Below are 19,481 nucleotides of genomic sequence, written 5' to 3' on the forward strand. Positions count from 1 at the left end.
AGCCATTCAAGTTCAGAGTAACTATTAAAAGACATGAATATAGTGTCATTGTAATACCTATTCAGTCCCTGTTTTTGTGGATTATTTCTTTGGACTTCCTCTTTCTTTTACAGAGTCCCCCTTAGTATTTCTTGTAGATCTGGTTTGGTGGTCCCATGTTCTTTCAGATCTGCCTATCTTGGAAGCTCTTTATGTCTCCTTCCATTCTGAATGAGAGCCTTGCTGGATAAAGTATTCTTGGCTGCAGGTTCTTTTCATTTAGGACCCTGAATATATCCTGCCAGCCCTTTCTGGCCTGCCAGGTCTCTGTGGAGAGGTCTGCTTTTAATCTAATATTTCTCCCCATATAAGTTAGGAATCTCTCGTCTCTTGCTGCTTTAAGGATCTTCTCTTTATCTTTGGAATTTGCAAGTTTCACTATTAAATGTCGAGGTGTTGAATGGTTTTTATTGATTTTAGAGGGGTAACTCTCTATCTCCTGGATCTGAATGCCTGTTTCCCTCCCCAAATTAGGGAAGTTCTCAGCTCTGATTTGTTCAAGTATGCTTTCTGGCACTATATCCCTCTCGACACTCTCTGGAACCTTAATCACATGTAGGTTTTTCCTACAGGGCTATCATTTATTTCCTTTAACTTTCCTCATGGTCTTTAATTGTTTTTATCTTTTTTCTCCAGCTTCCTTCCTTGCCATCAACTTGTCTTCTATGTCACTCACTTTTTCTTCCATCTCATTAACCTTCATCGTTAGGATCTCTGGTTTGGATTGCATCTCATTTAATTGATTTTTAATTTCAGCCTGATTAGATCTAAATTCTGCAGTCATGAAGCTTTTGATTCCTTTATGCTTTTTTCCAGAGCCACCAATAGCTTTATAATTGTGCTTCTGAATTGGCTCTCTGACATTGAATTATAATCCAAATTCTGTAACTCTGTGGCAAAGAGTACTGTTTCTGATTCTCTCCTTTATGGTGAGTTCTTCCTTCTAGTCATTTTGCTCAGCAGAGTGGCTGTATGAGTGGGCTGAGTCCAGAATATCAACCATGACTGAAGTAAATTTCACTCTAGATGATTCTGCCAAGTTCAGAGACCAGAAATTGAAAAGAAAGACCAGAACAAAATAGAACAAAGCACCACTAAAGTGAAAAATTTTAAAACAAAGTTTTAAAAAGTAAAAGGCCTAGAACCCCAAAGAAGAAGAAAGAAAAAAAAGGAGAAGAGAAAAATAGAAGAGAAAAAGGCAAAAGTAAAGAGGAAAAGAAAAAAAAAGAAAAAAAGTTGAAGAAAAAAAAGGGTGGGGAAGACTGGGAGATGGTGGTGATGAAGTTGTAGTGGAGGGAGAATGTAATCTACCTAAGGGATCCTAGAGGGTGATCCTCTTGGTTCTGAGTATATTAAGTTCTGTATGTTAGAAGATGGTCAGTCCCAAATTTATATAAACCAGAAATACTTGTAGAGAGCCCTGTCATTGACCACCAAAACATAAATGAGGTTTAAAGAGGGGACAGAAAAAAAAAAATAAAAAAAATAAAGAGGGGACAGAATGGGAATGAAGAGAGAATATAATCTCAGAGAATGAACCAGCATGGTATACCACTTGTTTCTGGGTGCATGCTGGTCATGTTTTAGAAGGTGTTAACTTATGCCATTGTAGAGCAAATGAGGCAAAGAAAACAAACAAAACAAAACAAAACATATCTTGTATTCTCCCCAAAATTAGTTGAGTATGTTGAAGAGAATCTAGAAGTGGAAAATATATCTAAGACCTATAATTGCAGAAATATGAAAGTCAAAAAGAAAGAAACTTAAAAATGAAGAGGTAGTAAAATACTTTAAGGTGGGAAAAGAGAAAAAATTTTGGAAATTTATAGTCTGATATAAAAATGAGTTGTACTGGAAAAAGGAAAAAAAAAGGAGGGGTGCCCTCTGGTTCTATATACTGTAAATCCCTTGACTTCCCCTGGAGCTTTCCAGCGCTGTCTGGCCAAGAACCTATTCTTCCCGTCTTTCCAGCTGGTCTTCTGGGGGAGGGGCTGCTGTGCTGATTGTCAGGTGTGTGCACCTGGGGGAGCTGCCCCACCCCCACCCCACCCCACTCAGGGGTCAGTGGGAGCTGTTTGTCCTGTGAGTTCCCTGTTCCCTGGCAGCCCCGCTCTGTCCCAGGCACAGGGTGACACCAGGAGGGACAGCCACACTGGTGGCCACAGGCTCTCCAGCTCTGGAGTCAGCTCCCGCAGTAACTAGCGCAGCTCCCAGTCTGCACTGCTCCTAGGAATGCGGGGGCGCTGATCTGCACAGCTGGGGGCTCCCAATGGCAGGAGCATCCTCACTGTCCTGTGCCCTCCCCACCTCCGCCTGTCCTGGGGGGAGCGCAGGATCCTGGGCTGTGTCCCCCGGCGCCCTGGGATCTGGGGCCTGTGCTGCTGGAATAGTGCTCCCAGGCCGTGGCTTCCGAAGGCAGCAGGGCTCAGCCCCCTCCACAGGACCTGCCACCTGACCCACCGGCTTGTCCCCAAGGCCCTGCTGGGCGGCTGCTCCAGCCCTTTACTGCGCTCGGCCGTCAGGATATGGCGCGCTCTCCCCTGGGGCACCTCCGCTGTTAGTGACCCCGGGAGACTGGAGGCTCCACTGCCCCTTCCTGCGGTTCTGCCCAGTTTCCCTGCGAGCACCTGTCTGTCTGGGAAGAATCCGCTGCGGATTTTTTAAAGTTCCTGCTTCCCCAGGCTGGGAAGCCTCCCCGAGGCTTTTGGCCCCCGGCCTTAGCCCAGCTCCCCACTTGATTCTTTATGTTATCTTTTTCCACCTTCCTACCTGCTAGAAGTGAAAGCCCTTCTCTCAGTCGTGTTCCGGCTGTTCTCTTTTAATCTCAGATCGAGGGCAGCCCCAGTGGTGCAGCGGTTTAGCGCTGCCTGCAGCCCACGGCCTGATCCTGGAGACCCCGGATGGAGTCCCACGTCGGGCTCCCTGCATGGAGCCTGCTTCTCCCTCTGCCTATGTGCTTCTCTCTCTCTCTGATTAAATAAATAAATCTTAAAAAAAAAAAATCTCAGGTCGAATTTATAGGTGTTCACCTCTGTGTATTTATGTTAGAAATACTTGTAAGACAGTAATCATAAATATTAAATAAGAATACATTTGCATCAAATTCAAGTATGATTTCAGTTTAAAATTAAACATATGTTTGAGTTCTTTTGTAAAATGTTAAAAATGGGTATGGCAGTATGATATCTCTCCCCATTCACTGAATCGACATTATATTTTTATTACACATTTCCATAACTACAAAATCATCTTTGAAAATCTCACTTCTTTAGATAAACAAAAAACAGCAGAAGACAGAAGTGCAAATGTACATGCAGAACATGGAAAGCCCACATGAGCCTACCAGCCCCTCTTTATTCCATTTTTGAATAGATTCCAGCTAAAACTCACAAGTTATCTACTAGCATCAGTTAGTTGCATTCAGAATTTTAAAGATATTTCTGCATTTCCCTCATATTGTCATTCCTCACACATTCCTTATCATTGCTTTTGTATACATTTTCTCACTGATATTCTTTTTTTTTTAATCTATCTCCCAATCTCTTTCTGAAAGCTCTTACAATTGTGTATTTCTTATTCTCCAAAAGCTCACACTAATGTGTTTTGGTGTAGATTTTGCCATATTCATTGGGCTGGGCCCTAAGAGGAAATTTATTTGTAGATTCACATTCATAAGTACTCATAATATTTGCACATTCTGGTTTTAATCAATAATTGCTCATGGTTTTCTCTTTTTTTTAAATTTTGGACAGATATGAGTCAAATGCAGAACTTTGGCATTAATGTATTTTTCTAAAAATTGCTCTCCTGTTTATTTTTTCCTATTCTCTGAAGGTTTTCTTAACTTTTCTATGGATTCTTTCATTGATTCCATTTGTGTAATCACACACTTAGTATTTCCTAGAACTTTTTTCTACTCTCTTGACTGTTCTTTTTTGTTATAACATATTATTTCATGCATTATAGATTCAGTATATCTTATTATATATTTGAAGATAATGTACTGTTTTCTGAATATCATATTTTCTGAAATGAATATATTGACTTCATGGATTTTCTCTGCATAAACTCTGTGTTATTTGACTTGTGTATTTTGTATTGATTTGCTTCTTTTGCTTTCTCACACACTGAAAATTTTTGAAATTGTAGTTTCATTGACCCTTCTGGGCTCATGACTTGAAACTATCTATAAGAATTCTTTTTTTTTTTTAAGATTTTTATTTATTTATTCATGAGAGACACAGAAAGAGAGAGGCAGAAGGAGAAGCAGGCTCCAAGCAGGGACCCCGATGTGGGACTCAATCCTGGGACTCCAGGATCACACCCTGAGCTGAAAGCAAGCACTTAACCGCTGAGCCACCCAGGCATCTCAAAACTATCTATTAAGAATTCTATATCGAGGGGGAAGAATTCTTCATTGGGGAATCATCTTTTGAAAAATGGATCACCACTGTTGTTTTCAATAGGTTATATTTTTAGGTTGTTGGGCTTTTTGAAGAGAAATGCCTTGCAGTTTATAATCCCTGCATTTTAGGAAGTTACCTGCATTGTGAACTGAGTAAGAGAAAGACTTTAAATTCCATTCAACATTAAGCTTTAATAACAGAAATCAGAATAGTTACTGCCTTGAGTTGAGGATGGGATGGAAAGCGAAATGTGGAAATTATATGAGGTTATGGAATTGTTTTATATCTTGATCTGAGTGGAGGTTTTGTGTCTATATAGATATGTAAAAACTTCCTAAATTGTATAATTAATATTTACGTGGATTAAACGTACAAAAGTAAAATATTGTTAAGATTGATTTCACTAACAATATATAAAGAAATCAAGATGATATTTCAGTTTTCAGTTAGAAATCCATCATAGTGTTCAGGCAGTGTAAGAGATAGCCACCTAGGGAAACACATGAAATCTGAGTGCCTGGCCTCCATACCCAACTCCTCAGGTGGATGACAAATACTGGGGAGAGGAGGATTTGAAGGAAGAGGGAAGACGCTGGAGAAGCTCTGCAAAAGAAAGCATAAAAAGAGGAACTTTAGAGTATTAAAGTTAAACATTCCACTCCCTGATCCCCTCTTCTCCTCACTTCCTGGGCCCAGTCACCTTATAACTACTGTGAATATTTCCAGCCAGTGTAATTCAGATGGAGAAATATAGAAATCTCACTGACTGGAGTATAGGTGCTACTTTATACCTCCAGATATTTCTAATCACAAACTTTTGGAATAAAAAACTAGAAAATGTTTGATAAGCAACCTCATTGTCAGATTGCCGTATCTCTTCTCTAGGGTAATGAAAATAAAGCCTCCTGGAAAGGTTTAGCATACAGAAAAGGGAAGGAAAAAGATTCACATCATAAATATGTCTTAACCACAATTGTGTGTCTTTGGCTTTAGGAGTTTCAAAGCAGGAGCTGATCTGTGCTATTTAATCATATTTTCATGTATATAGCATGTATCTTTAATCAAAGGAATGAAGATATTTCAAAGTAATATTAACAAAACATTTATTTTTAGATTAATAACCTATATGAACTAGATGTACAGCTTGATAAATACCATTATTTGTTTATTGCTTTGAGGTTTAAAAGCTCAATAATATTCTTCATGTATTTCTAAGCTTTCCTCTTGCTCCCTACTGGGTGTGCAAAGTGAAGAATGGAAATTAAAAAATTAAAACTTATAAATAATTGAATGTCTTATGTGATTTTAAAAATGCTTTGGTGTTAAATTTTGATGATTGTTATTAAACAAAATAACTTACACAAGTGCATTGTGAAATTGTTATTGTAATTCCATATTTGTTGCAATATCATTATCCCTATTTTTGGCATTGGTGTTAAAAATTTCTGCAGACATACTCAAAATAAAGCACATAGAATCATACCTACAGATTTATTCATAGAATAGTCATAAATCATATTCATAGGATTATAAGTTTTTAATGTCTATATTAACTTTATCCTGAATAAAAACACAAGCTCTCTAGAGCAGAGCAGATTGTTATTATTTACTTAGAGCACAAATCTCGGCATTGTTTCTCTATGTCTAATTCTTACCTCTAGGGTGACATGATGAATCCGGATATCATCTAAACATACAAGTTCTGTATTGTAAGCAACAAGCCATTCCAAAGTAATTTTTTTTCTGTACAGAGAAAGAGGCAGCTGTCCCTCTTCCCCATATGAGAAAGTTTCCTTTGAATCATAGTGGGAAGGATTCTTGTTTTCTTACTCTACCTCATTGGTATATAAATAAATCTCCCCAGGGGAAAGATAGGATCAGAGTTACCAACTTCGGAGCTAAAGAATATAACCACAGGGACTCAGCACTCCTTGGAATGTAAATGTGTATCTTTGAGGAGGTAACATCTCTGGAGTTCTCTAACTGTATTATCAGTCCTAAAGGATCTCCCAAGACTTGTTTTTAGCATAGGTTTCAAGTTACAGTAAGGATTGCACAGAATAACTGCAGAAAGTTGAAAATATTTTCTCTGTAGTTCTATATCTATATATACATATATATAGTTTCTCTGTAGATTTCTAAAGTCATATTGCCATGAGTAAAATTTAGAAATTTATGAAGAAAAACAAATTTAATTTAATGGGTGCTATGATGGTCTTGGCATTAGGTATAATTATTAGGATGAGAGGTAATGGAAAGAGTAAGAAACATAATTATTATAATCAAAATTAAACATTTTTAGATTCTGCTTTATAATTACAAAATAAGTGTTCTGAGCATTATCTTTGCCCTTGAAAACAATACTAGTAATTAGGCAGGTATTAGTAATATATCATTGAAATTTGATTCACAGGGATGCCTCGGTGGCTCGGTGGTTGAGCGTCTACTTTAGGCTTAGGGCGCGATTCCAGGGTCCTGGGATCGAGTCTTGCATCGAGCTCCCTGAAGAGAACCTGCTTCTCCCTCTGCTTGTGTCTCTGCCTCTCACTGTGTCTCTCATGAATATATATATAATATATATATATAATATATATATTATATACATATAAAATCTTAAAAAAAAAAGGAAATTTGATTCACAGACCAGTTAACTTCTGCCAGTGGAAACTGTTTAAATGGGACACATGACACTAGGCTTCCCAGGTATCATTCAGTGTTCTTTGACTATATCATGTTTCTCTGAAGATGTTAATGGATATCATCTTCTAATTAGCCCAGTAAGTTACAAAGATAGATAGATGATAGATAGATAGATAGATAGATAGATAGATAGATAGATGATAGATAGATAGATAGATAGATAGATAGATGATAGATAGATGATAGATAGATTATAGACAGACTATACATATGTGTATACATACATACGTAGATATCTACCCATATTAAAAGGAAAGGTAGTTAGGTAGATAGCGGAAATATTTTAGGAAATATAAGTAATATAATTAAGAACAAAATATTCCCTCAACCCAGAAATCCTCCCCACAAATTAGAGAAAGAAAACATTTTTATTATGGAGTGAGCATGAAACCAGACCGTGATATACATCCCAGGCAATCTGCTATGAGATGAAAAGACAAAAAGAAATAGCATCCTTTTATATACTTGAGCAGTATTTAACCATTTGTTAAATGTAATCCATCCTGAATTCACCTAGCAATTGGCTTTACACGAAAGAAAAACAAACTTCCATCTTTATAATGGAAGATAGTTTTGCATCTTGAAACAAGATGCCCACTGAAATCAGGCTCCTACCCTCCCACAGAAACTGGAAGATTGGGGTGCTGTCTCTCTTATTTATATTTCAGGTCCTTGAGAAAGACACTTCTGGATTATAAAGCTGGCAAAAGGCTCATTTAGTTTTTTGAAGGATTTAAATACATTTGAAAGAGATGAAGAAATAACAATTGCCAAGTTTTCTGAAGTAAATGCTCTAAGAGATAAAGAAGTCTCTTCTTTCATTTCAACATGGAGAATTAAGCCTGTTTCTAAATTTCTATAGTACATATATCAACAAAACAGACTTTAGTTTCAAAACTTTCCTGATGATGTTTTATCTATTTGTATAAAAAATAATTTGCTTTTTCTTTTTTTGCTTTTTGCACCATGCATGATCTTTTTCACATTCTTATTAAATACCCATCTCTTCACTAAAATGCTTGTGAGACATAAATATAAACAAATCCAAGGGAGTAAATAACATTAAATTATAGTATTTCATATAAATATCTGAGCTAAATGATTGTGATAAATATGTGCTAAATGATTGTGATAACAAGTTCTGGGCTCTGCATCAAATAAGATTATTAATTTAGTGTTACGTTAGACTGCTTCTATTTATCTAAAGTTCAATAATATTAACTATGAAATTAAGATAAATATTACTTGTCATTGCACTAATATTATCAAAAGTAATACTCAGATAAATTTCAATGTGTATATTTAAAAACCTGCTGAAACAATTATTTTTATACTCATCAGCTGTATCTTTTCATTTAGTAGAGATAATAACTAGAGAATTTGGATCAATTTATAATTTAGTTGGGCTGGAATATTTACACATATCATGTAGTACATCATTATACCTGCTGATGCAGCAATGAAAAATTTAACTTTTTTATTGAGAGAACATACAATATTTAGTTGTAGCAGTTGATTTAAAGATAAGGATCTACTGTCTCTTGTAAGCACAGATAATATTAAAAACAGGAAGCATAAATTAAAATTAAGACTTAATTTTCCATGTTGAAAATGAGGGAAGATGCTCCTCTCCTCCTTTTTTCTTGGACCATATATTTTAGATTTTAATATTGTAAGTATTTCATCCTTTCTTGAAGATTTATATGTAAATCCCTTCCTTTTGCCAGCTTTATGATCCAGGAGAGTCTTTCTCAAGGGCCTGGGTTCCATTTCTTTAAAATATAAACATCAAGGTAGATAACATCTCTATTTCCCAGTTTTTATGGGAGAGTATGAGCCTATAACTTCAGTGTGTATTTTATGCCAAGTTGCAAAACTACCTCCTTCTCATAAAGATAGAATAAGTTTATTATTCATTTGTGTAAAGCCAATTACCAAGTGATTTTAGAATGAACTACATGTAACACGTGGTGCTGTCAAGTCCTCTTGAGGATTAGTCATTTATCTCAAGAACATGTTATGTAATGGGTTGTGTCTGCTTGACTTTCAGTTTCACCCACACACTGAAAGTAAACATTTTCAGAGATATTTCATCAAAAAATTACATTTCTCAACAGATGGAAGATGCTATGCTATTAAAATTGAAATATACCAGAATATCGTTAGATGTATGATGTTATTGAAAAGTGTAGGGATAAAAGGACTTAAAGGAAATCCTTATTGATAGAGAAATTCTCATCTGAATAAAATTCATACTTAAATGAAAGAAGTTATGGGCTTTTATACTTTCAAGTGTTTTGCAGTGTGACTAGGATTCAAAGATATAGCAATATGTTTAGCTTAATAGAATTCTTATTTAATTTTTCACATATATGTATACATCCACACACACTGCCCTGATCTACAAATACAAATGACATTGTCATTCAGGAAGACCATGAATTCTGTGATTTTTAACACATTTTTATTCATATCATGCTTAGCTGGTACTGTACGTGCAAAATGATGCTAAATTTTAAAAATTATTTCCATTTATGCAACCAATGGGCAATATTCAGGGCAGCCTTAGACATATGTATCAATGAGAAGAAGAAAAACTAGTTTTGAAAAAAACAAAGGATGAGACCAATAAAGCCTAAGATGAGGAAGACAGAAGCAAACAAAATGTGTAAGAGACCCTGTTTATTTAAACAATAAATATGCGTTTGTGTGTTCAGAGAACATGACTGTATGTGTAAAGGAAATATGTCCATGTTCTATTTTCCCCGTATTAGAATACTTGGTTTTCTATTAGACTGGATTCTCCAGAGAACTGTGTGTGTGTGTGTGTGTGTGTGTGTGTGTAAGTATGTGTGTAATGTTTTATATAGAGAGTGTCCATGAAGTTATGACAACCCAGCCAAATACAGTTGACACTCTAAAGAGAGAGAGAGAGGATGTAGGGGGAGATTTGTTATAAGGAGTTGGTTCACATGATTGTGGAGGCCAGAAAGTCTTAACATCTGCAGATGGGAAGCTGGAGACCCAGGGGAGTCGATGGTATAGTTCCCATTAGAATCTGAAGGCCTGAGGGATCCCTGGGTGGCGCAGCGGTTTAGCGCCTGCCTTTGGCCCAGGGCGTGATCCTGGAGACCCAGGATCGAATCCCACGTCGGGCTCCCGGTGCATGGAGCCTGCTTCTCCCTCTGCCTGTGTCTCTGCCTCTCTCTCTCTCTCTCTCTCTCTCTCTCTCTCTCTCTGTGACTATCATAAATAAATAAAAATTAAAAAAAATATTAAAAAAAAAAAAAAAGAATCTGAAGGCCTGAGAAGCAGGAGAGCCAATGATGTGTAAGTCCCAGTTTGAGTCCAATCTGAAGGCCAAGAGAGGACTGATGACCCAGCTTGAAAATAAGCAGAGAAAGCAAATTCTCCTTTTCTGAGACTTTTAAGGTCTTCAGTCAATTGAATGAGGCCCACTTGCATTGGGAAAGGTAATCTACTTTACCCAAAATTAATCTCATTTAGAAACACCCTCACAGACACACACAGACTAATGTTTAGCCAAAAATCTGGGTACTCTGTGGCCCATCAAGTTGAAATATAAAATCAACTGTAAAATGTGCCACTGAGTGTGATAAGCCTAATATATTCTAAGTCATGTCTCAGACTGAGCTCCTACTGAGCTTCCTACTGAGCTCATATGTAATAGACCTATGATGTTCTACAACCATCCCTTCATTTGGGAAAGTAGGTTTTCCATCTGCTCCAAGATCACATATCTAATGACAGGATTGAATCTAAAGAAGGGAAGGAAAAGACAATCCATCTGAAGTCCAGAGGAGATTGCTACTTGGTTTCTTATTTTTTTAATTTTATAATGGACAGTTAATTAATTGCATTTTAAAACATTGTGAATGCTTTAAAAAAGAAAAATGCAGAATAACAGAATCCTTTAAATTCCATATATGATGTTTATAGTTTTTTCTTTAGCATAATAAAACTTGCATGCTTTTCTGTATAGTAAGTTTAAGTGAGGGCACTCATGTTGATAGCATATAGCCCTTTTTAAAAAATAGGAAATATTTTATCAATACTGTTTTCAAGACATTTTGCTGAGTTAGTCATAGTTACTTGGGTGAAGATGGGCACTTGTAAGCAAAAGAGATTCTTGATTGTTATGGATTGAACTATGCCCCTCTCCACCCCAAAAGGTATGTTGCAGTCCTAACTCTCTGTTCCTCAGAGTGTGGCCTTATTTGTAAATAAAGCCTTTACAGAGGTAATCAATTTAAAATGAGGTCTTCAGGGTGGACCCTAATCCAGTGTTACTGGCCATCTTATATTAAAAAAAAAGGAGATGTGAAGATGCAGGGAGAAGATACCATGTACTGGAGTGATGCCTCTACAAGCTAAGAAATTCCAAAGATGGCAGGCAAACACCAGAGATAGAAGAGGTTCTTCTAGACCTATCAGAGCATGTCCCTGCTGACACTATGATTTCAAACTTTCTAGCCTCCAGAATAGCAAGACAGTAATTTTGTTCTATTTTTTTATGATATTATTTATGCATTTGACATAGAGATAGAGAAAGCTAGTGAGCACAAGCAGGGGTAATAGCAGAAAGATAGGGAGAAGCAGGCTCCCCGATGAACAGGGAGCCTGAGGCGAGGCTTGACCCCAGGCTCTGGGATCAGGATCCTGGGATCATGACTTGAGCTGAAGGCAGATGCTTAACAGACTGAGCCACTGAGGCACCCCTCTTTATCTAGTTTAAGCCACCCAGGTTTTGGTCCTTTTTCTGGTGACCCTTAGAAACTGATATTCCTTAATATTTAAGAAAATCAGACACTACATTGATATTTAGATGATTTTTATTATACACAGTATTATTCCCAAAATAAATCTGAGTCACAGCTTAAATTTAAAGAAGAGGAGAAATATGAAAATTTAACTTCACATTGGATATCTACTAAATGAAATACAAAAGTGATAACTGTAGTTCTACCAAAAAATTAAAGAAGGGGTCTTCTTTTGGGGCTTTATAATGTTGATATCTTCAACTGACTTTATTAACAATCTATTTCAGGGTTTGGCAATTTTTTCCTGTAAAAGGACTGAAAGTAAACACTTTTGACTTTGCAGGTTGGGAATTTCTTGCTATAACTTCTCAACACTTGCTTTAGTGTCAAAGCAGCCATAGACTTAGCCATAATAAATGAATGAGCACAGATGTAATATGATAATATTCAATAAATAATGCTTTATTTCTACAAACAGGCCATGGACTGAATTTGGTTGAAGAGTCATAGTTTGCCAATCCCTTACTTATTTAACCTTCAAAATTTGACAATATTTTAATAGAACTTTAGGTATTCAATAAATGAGCATTTAACAAAGTCCTATGAGCAAAGTCACATTTTTTAAAAAGATTTATGTATTTATTTATTCATGATAGAGAGAGAGGCAGAGACATAGCAGAGGGAGAAGCAGGCTCCATGCCAGGAGCCCGACACAGCACTCGATCCTGGGACTCCAGGATCACGCCCTGGGCCAAAGGCAGGTGCTAAACAGCTGAGCCACCCAGGGATCCCCAAACTCACATTTTCTAATTCATAGAATTATTTCTTGTGCTGATTAAATTTTGGATTACTTTTTAAGAACATTTGTTTGACAAAAAAAAAATGGTTTCATCTTTTGGTATAGATTTTAGAAAGGTATTCAGTATTGTTGATAATTGGAGGTGTGACTATGGCACTGTGGTTATATCTTTTTAAAGAGTTCTTATTTTTAGAGATATATACTTTAAAAAATAGGAATTAAATGTTGTGATGTCTGGAATGATCCCTAAATAAAACTAAAAGGGACAACTTATATGAAGGTAAGGTTGAGACATAGCTTACTATGAGTTAATCATCGTTGATCTTTGTTGTGGTAGGTATATGAGAATTTCATTATTGTGTTCTGTGTGTATATTACAATTAATCACACTAAAAACAATAATAACTTGGTATTAGCTCATAGGGATGCTATAACAAAATATCAAACTGGATGGGTTGAACAAAAATGTATTTTCTACAGTTCTTGAGACTAGAAGCCCCAATTCAGGGTATTGACAGGCTTTGTTTTTCCTGAGATCTCTCTCTTGGGCTTGCAGATGGCGGTCTTCTTGCTGTGTCCTCATACAGACTCCTCCCCTTTTCAGCTTTATTGAGATGTAGAATTATAAAATATCCTACAATTTTGTAGGATATTTGAAGCTTACATTATATTGGTATATGTATACATTGTGAAAGGATTTCTTTTCTAGTTAATACATCTGTCATTGTCATGCATTTATCTTTTTCAGCTGTAAGAATAAGGTTTGGACTATCTAATGTAAAACCTGATGACTATAGTAGGTAACAGAGTAGGATCCTAATTCAATAGGATTGGTGTGCTTATAAGCAGAGAAAGAGACACCAGGAATATAGAAGATCAGAAAAGGCTATGTGAGAACATTTAAGTTCTACTCTCTTAGCAAATTTTAATTATATAATTAAACATATAAATATAAATATATGTAAATATATAAATATAAATATATAGATTATTAGTTGCAACATATTACAAAGGTAAATTAAAAAATGAAATGATTAAAAACTCCTTCTTTTAGAGAAATGCTTTTTTAGACAGAACTCTGAGGGACAAATACAATATCTTATTCAAGTCTTTATTGTTTATGTTACGTGAACCATCTTATATTTATGTGGTACCTCAATAATTTTAACATTGCAATTTTGAACAGTAGAAGACAGCTTAATATTGCCTTGTATTGCATGCTGTTGCTCTAATGTGCTTTTAATGTGTATTTTCCTTTATATCACCAAGTTGTTTTTTTATTTTAATGTAATTTAAAAGATTTTAGCAATCCAAAATACTCACTAAAATAGTATATTAAAATAGTGTTATGTAATAAAAGATCTCAAAAGTAAATATTAAAGTCATAAGTACATCTGGGATTTAATATTTTCTATATGCATATTTAAGAAACATCATGCATCTTCTTTTGTTCTAGGGGGGAGGTTTATGTGACAAGCTACTTGTAAACATGTATTGATCTACTAAATATTTTATCCTGAGTTTTCAGTAAATGTCACATTCTGAGGCTCAGCTAAATTAGAGTGAAATGTTTACAAGTAAAACTCATAATCCCATATAATCTCTGTAAAAAGAAGTAGCATGATAGACTAAATAGTGTTTATTTAAACATTGCTTTCTGTAAGTATAACCACATCCATAAAATAGCAGGGGCAGGTGCTCTTTTACTCAGTTGGAAAGAGACTTGTTTTACTTTTTTTTTTCTCTAACATGACCAGGAGGAGAATACACATTAAGTCAAGTAAATCTTACTAAGTTCAGGCTAGCTCTCAACAATTTACTCTTCATAATCACTGAGCCTAATATTTATTAACATCTTGAATGCAGATAATTTTATATACTTTAGATATGACTCTTAAAACTTAAGAGTCATAATGAAGACAGAGTGAAACAGAAATTAGTATTTTCTTGCAGGTTGACTTTCAGTATTTACTTACTACAGCATCGTAAACAAACCTAAACAAGTGTATTTACTTGTAGAATAATAAATCTTTAGACACATTTTTTTCTAATTTTTGTTATAAAACTGATTATGCCTATTTCAATATTTATACTATGTTTATATTTTTAATTTTATGATTACACTATACCCTATATTTTCTAAACAAATTAATTAAGAATATAGTCTGCATGCCATAAAATACTATACTTTGGTATTTAATAATTTATATCTTAAAAATTATACTATTAATAAGTTATTGAGTGATAACTTGATCTGTTATGAGAACAGATCAGTTTTTTGGAAATCAGTTATTAGGTACTATATGATAAACAAGCTTCATATTTAAATAGAATTTTAAAAACTTAGTTGACTTTAAAGTTTCTTAGATCTAATAAAGATTAAATTCAGTAACACCCCTTCTACAATCTGATGTTTTTATAAAAATGCAAACATGAGAAACAATAGCTAAAATGTAGATAAGATAGGAAACTGATTGTATTATTATTCTTTAATTTACGAGTTTTTTTTTTTTAAGGTTTTCATTTATTAGAGAAACAGAAAGCATGAGCAGGGAATGGTAGTTGGAGGCGGGAGGCTGAGGGAGAAGGGGAAGCAGACTCCCCACATGCAGGGAGCCAGACAGAGACTTGATTCCAGGACCCTGGGATTGTGACCTGAGCTGAAGACCACATTTAACTGAGCCACTCAGTACCCCTAATTTATAAATTTTATGTTGAAAAAGATTATTATCCTCTAAGTGTGTCTTAATCTGGAGGTGGTCAGTTTTGGCATAAATTCCAGATCTAGGGTTTGCTAGCTAAATATTCCTATGAAAGTCCTCAGAACCTCCATGTTATCATTAGTAGCATTCACATTTTCTAGAATAATTTTAATATCTCGATGAGATGGTATATATAAAGTTACTATAAAATACTTTCACTCAAATTATATATACTCAATAGTCATCAAAATATCTGCTTATGATTAACATTTAATACTCAAGAAATTTAGAAATCAGTTTTCTACTTTTCAAGAACACGTTTAAAGCTCAGATTTGCCTAAATAATCACTTTATAAGCCTTTATTATATAATAAGCAAATCTGGAATTCAACCTTTGTCTTTTTAGTGAAATTGCATTTGTTATTCCATTATTCTGGGCTGCCTTCATCCTAGCTCCACATATTTTTCGTTTTGTACCCATAAATGCCAGGCTTTGCTTTATTCTTGTAAGAGATAATCACATTCTTATGATATTTATACTCCTTTCATCCTCTTGACTCCCAGTGTTCAGAAATGAATTTAATGTGCATGGTGCCCAAAGATGCCCAGGGCTGTATTAATATAGAAAAAAAAAGATTTTTTTCTCATAGTATAAATTTCATATGTTGCCTATTGTATTGGCTTTATAAATCAAATCCTGATAAATATTTTAAAATTAAGTTTTAGTATGTTCCTAATGTTACTTAAGAAAAATATAAATACATATTTATTCAACAATTCTAAAAATCCCTTTTCCTTTATCTCCTCCTCTTCTCTGCTTTCTTCACCTCCCAATCCAATAAGTAAAATATGGGAAATATATTAAAGACTCATAGTTAAATAGAGAAAATAGTGTATACTTAAATATGATTAAAATCCACAGATATATGTCAGGAACCAACAGAGAGAATGGAAGCCCCCAATATAATCCTGAGAAATAAATTTACATTTTACCCACCAAATGTAGTCAATGTTGTTTCATAACTTGGAACATTCTAAAAAAACTTGAGATGCCATTTTGATAGAGAATGCCATTTTGATTATAGAAAATGTATATAGTCACAGTTTTACATCTCCATAAAATCGTGGTGATGATTTGAGAAAAATGACACCCAAAGATACACCATCCAATTTATAGACATAAAACTTAAGAGTCAGAAATCTGGGTTTATTTTAGGCACTCTTACTGATTTGAACTATTAACTTTAAGATAATTTAATTTACTTCTCTTCACCATCTAGGCTTGCAAATTATTAGGCATTTCCATAATATGAAAGCCATTATAAATAATTTATAATTACTTAGTAATTATGTTAATAATTTGGGATTGGTATTGAAAATACCATTCATGAAACTTGAAGAGAGTAGATATTTGTGCAAGGCTGAACAAGATTGTCTCTGCTCTTGATTTTAGGTTTCACACCAGGAGAAGGAGCCTATTAATGGACAATATAGCACTAGAGTTTTTCAAAATAATGTGGACACTATTTTAAGTAAAAATTCGGTTTTACAAATGGTTCTTTTTTAAAGAATCTCGTGGAGGGCTGAAAAATATGTGCATGGATAGTTGTAATAATGCAATCTTATTTCATGTTTTCCTGATATTCTTTAACGATGGACTGTGGGAGGAGGCAGGTGTTCATCAGTTGTAATGAGTGCACCACTGTGGTGAGAGATGTTGATAATGAGGCAGAGAATATGTGGGAAATTTCTGTACCTTCCTCTCAATTTTGCTGTGACTCTAAAACTACTCTTTAAAAAAGTCTTTAAAAACAAAACAAAAAACTAATACAGTGCCCCACTTAGCATGTCTAAACAGGATTAATCACTAAGTTTTCCATCTGCTGGTGAACCTGGCTGCTAATTATAATAGCAAATGGCAGAGAAGACAGTGTGTCCACCCTTACATAAGGTGACAGGAATGAAATCCAAATACAAAATTTTGTGGCTAAATTTGTGAGTTCAAATGAGTACTGGTAGTAGACAGCTAGCAGTAGACTCCATTTTTTATATAAACTGGGTAGGATCCATGCTTCCCTAGAAAGTAATGCCCAGAATACAAGCCTGAATTATTAAGATAATCCTGTTTGATTTTAGAGTAAAGGGATGGGAGAGGTCCACCCAGTATGAGGCAAATACTGTAAAAACCATGTGCCATATAGGCAGCAAATCCTTCAAGCTGATTCAGAAAGAAACCTCAAACTCTGTATCTATGGTGGCATATCATGGATCAGAAACCTGGGAGAGGATCCAAAACTTCTGTAGAAATAGAGTCTACCTAGAACAAAAGAGAGGAACTGTCAAGCCCTGGAGACCAGTATGCAGTGATTTTCCTAAAGCCATGATAGAATGGGATGAGAAGAGGTATTTTTTGGCTTAGAGATGAGATGTATAATGATAGATGAGATAATGGAAAGATAGCAAACAGGGAAATTAAAACTAAAATGGACTCTTACTAGTTTAACCAATTCAGTTGAAACTGAATGAAATTTGGTTGGAAAGAATTTTCACCTATCTTTATATTATCACCAGTATTGTGTACTTATTAATAATAGCCTACATCTACAAGCCCTGCTACATGTTTCATGGCCTAACAAAGGTATCATATATAATGCTATTACATGTCACTCACTCTTCTAAATATTGTTTATGTATTATTTCATTAAATCCTCATGAATCTTATGAGATAAATATTTTAAATCTACATTTTCACGAATGAGGGAATTGAAACATAGAGTATTACATCTCTCTCCCAAATTACACATCTAGTAAATGGCAGAGCCAGGCTTGAAACTCAGGCTGTATACTTATAATGAACTTACAAAAAACTTTTAGGCTTTTCTCATTATCACTCTCAACCTCAGTACAAGAGTACTTAACATCAGTGACCAGAGTTTAAGCTCTTCTCCTGATTCTTTTCTAAGAGAAACAGAAGGCAACCTAATAGGTTTGTAGAGTCCCTATGTGTATTTATTTATTTTTTTATTTTAATTTATTTTTTATTGGTGTTCAATTTACTAACATACAGAATAACCCCCAGTGCCCGTCACCCATTTACTCCCACCCCCCGCCCTCCTCCCCTTCCACCACCCCAAGTTCGTTTCCCAGAGTTATGTGTATTTAAAAAACATACAGTGTTATAGATCATACATTCCTAAGGGGTTTTGTTTAACCTTTACCTTCAGAGCCAGCTTCTTAAGTTAGTGCTAAAAATAGTCCTTTGAATATTGTGGTCCAAACATGGAGGAGCCGATTAGAATATATTTCAAGTTATGGTTCAATAATTGTATTTTGTTCTTCAAGTTGGAAATAAATTCTCTTGGAAATAGAATCAGTTTGTCTTTGAGTTATTTAGTAGTGATTATGCCCTTCAAAATTCACTGACAAGAAACATCCTTCCCATTAGTGTTCTATGTCTATCTTGATGAATTTAACATTTAGCTGTTCTCTGCTACTTGTATAGAAATGGGGTTAGTATTAAGATCAGAGTAAGGTTGTGTAATTCCAGTAACAAAGAACCAATCACTAACATATGATCAAACTAAAGCAAAATTATGATAATGCAGAATTATCTAGTTTAATATAATTTTAAAATGAAAATCAGGACTGCTGCTTCAAGTGTCCATTGGCTCTTTTGAGATAAGATTTAACTTGTTCCACTAAGAATATCAATATATTTTGAAAATTGCTTTATTATGTTGAAAGAGAAATTGTAAGTTTGATAGCAGTAAATAGTTCAAACATTCACTTTGACATCTCTCAAAGATGTTGTTGTGTACTAAAATAATTTCATGTTTACATATATTCATCTAATCAAAATAGAAAAAATAAATATTGAAATTTGTTTCTATAATTGATTTGCAAATTTAAAATGGTGCTGCCTTTATCATGAAATACAGGTAATCTTAATTTTTTGAACAAAAGTTCAAGAAACAATTTCAATAGTCTGTTTTGTAAGGCAACATGGTTTAATTTTCTATATGAAATTACTAATGAACTACTATTCCTCCCAATT

The 19,481-nt window shown here is 34.7% G+C and overlaps 2 long non-coding RNA genes across 3 annotated transcripts in view; one reads left to right on the forward strand and one right to left on the reverse strand.

Moving 5' to 3' along the window:
• The window catches only part of LOC125753335 (uncharacterized), a 145,326-nt gene that overhangs the window by 55,439 nt on the left and 70,406 nt on the right, over positions 1-19,481 (forward strand). The gene's annotated exons all lie outside the window — the stretch shown is intronic.
• LOC112678780 (uncharacterized) overlaps positions 4,371-19,481 on the reverse strand; it is a 110,164-nt gene continuing 95,053 nt past the window's right edge. Inside the window, exon 5 of one of the 2 annotated variants that reach the window (XR_007404910.1) lies at positions 4,371-5,048. This is a non-coding gene — a long non-coding RNA (uncharacterized LOC112678780). The remainder of the gene's footprint in view (positions 5,049-19,481) is intronic. The other variant, XR_003147841.3, reaches the window with a different exon arrangement.

The sequence above is a fragment of the Canis lupus genome, chromosome 22 (assembly GCF_003254725.2).
Source record: "Canis lupus dingo isolate Sandy chromosome 22, ASM325472v2, whole genome shotgun sequence".
Classification (NCBI taxonomy): Eukaryota; Metazoa; Chordata; class Mammalia; order Carnivora; family Canidae; genus Canis; species Canis lupus.